Source organism: Tetrao urogallus (assembly GCF_951394365.1).
Source record: "Tetrao urogallus genome assembly, chromosome: 2".
NCBI lineage: Eukaryota > Metazoa > Chordata > Aves > Galliformes > Phasianidae > Tetrao > Tetrao urogallus.
This window is the reverse complement of record NC_136814.1, coordinates 53,164,680-53,166,597: the sequence shown is the minus strand read 5'-3', so window position 1 is coordinate 53,166,597 and position 1,918 is coordinate 53,164,680.

The window sequence follows — 1,918 nt, the reverse complement described above, 5'->3', positions numbered from 1 at the left end:
GCTTGGTGCAGTACCTGACAGCAAAATAACAGAGTTAATTTAAAAGCAGAGAGATTAGTCTTCTCAATGATCACAAGGCTTGACCAGGAAGTGAGTGATCTGGTGTGGGATTTGGCATGGCAGGTCATCCTCTAACTTTGGCTTGATGGATTCAACATGCTGAAACAAGCCACCAAGTTGATTTACCTGTTGGGAGAAAAGTGAATTTTACATCTACCAAGAGGAGAAGCCTGCAGAAAGATAACACTGACAGAACACGACCTCTTGCTCTTGTTGCAAGTGACAAAGCACAAAACTGCACCAGAGCCATCCATACTACTTTCTTCCCTGAACACAGTTTGCCACTTGCTTGTTTTTCTTGATTAGTTTCACCTGCAACACTGGTTACTGACATGGGCAGCTTCACTTCAGATTTGCATCACTTTCATTTCCTGTTTCTCACCCACCAGCACATCTTAAGTTGACAATCAGGAAAAAGGAAGTTTTTAGAAGAAGCTGGAGAACTGAAAATTGTGCTCTTGGAGAGCCCAGCATGGTGCCTGATACGTGAATGGCCCTGCCTGGCAGTGACATAGTAACAGCAACAAACAGTTCATAATAAGATAAACAACTACAAACCACCTTTCTCTTGTACTTGCAGTGTGCTGCTGACAGCTTGTTTGAGAAAGTACAAAGCATGGAATAAATCAGAGCATTGTAAAATCAACCAGGTGTAACACAAATTGATATTCGATGGTGGTTTCTGGTTTGAATGTCACATAATTGACTCTCAACTTGCAGTGGAGACTTTGAGTTTTTTCCAGACACATCCAACCCACAGCCCACAGGATGCTTGCTGCCCGGCGCAGCTGGCACTGTGGCCTCCCCCTGCCCCACGCCATCATGGCGGCAGCCCGGCCCCTCAGCACCAACCGAACAACCAGAGTGCTATCAGCCCCACGGGGGCACCGCGCTGTGCCAGCTCACAGTGATGGCAGATACGTTTATGGATTTTGATACACTGGCTGTCCACAGTCCTGTGAACAGCAAGAATACGCAGCTGTGCTTTTCGTTTTGATAAAAGAATTTTAAAACTGAAAAAAAAAACCAACATTTTTTTTGGTTCATTTGCACTCCATTTTCACTCAAAGTAAATATATCACTTGTGAATTTTCAAATGAAACAGAGTTGCAATTCAAAATTTGATCGTGTCTCTTTACCAGACTTTCGTAATCCTTCTTTTACCAGAGAAAATCACTTTGCAGTCATGCCTTGCTCATATCATTGCTTTGTGCTGGTACATACATTTGTCAACAATTATTTTCAAGGATGAAACACAGGAAGAGTAAAATTTCATCAAAAATCTGTGATGAACACTTGAGAGCTCTCTGAGGACTGGAATCACTGCTATCAAAGTGGACTGATGCATTAGTTTCACAAAAACAAGGTCACATATTCCACTAGTTTTATGGCTTTGTTGCTTTCTTTTTAAAATATATATTAATAATTAACATTAAAAAAGTAAAATAAGTTTTCTTACTTTATATACACTAACTATATTATGTATTTTATGAGGGCTGCTCTAGAAGTAGTGCCTTCTATTTAATCATGTTTCCCCACAACATCAGAGGCTCCCAGTGATCCAGACGCGTTTCAGCATTCCTTCTTGTAATGACATGATTCACAATAATGTCAGTCAGGTACTTAGTGGGGACAAAGGACAGGAAGAATACTGCTTTGTCAGATCTAAGGAGTCTGCTTTCTTACTTTTGAAAAGATCACTTGTTTTGAAAATATGGAGCCGAGAAGCATTTTGTTTCCTGTTCAGTTGGCTGTAACATATATTTTCTGTGGTGTCTAAATTTCTGAAGCTTTAAGAATCATAAACAAACTTGGCCAAAGGCAGTATATGATAACAGAGTTGTAATTTATTGTAATA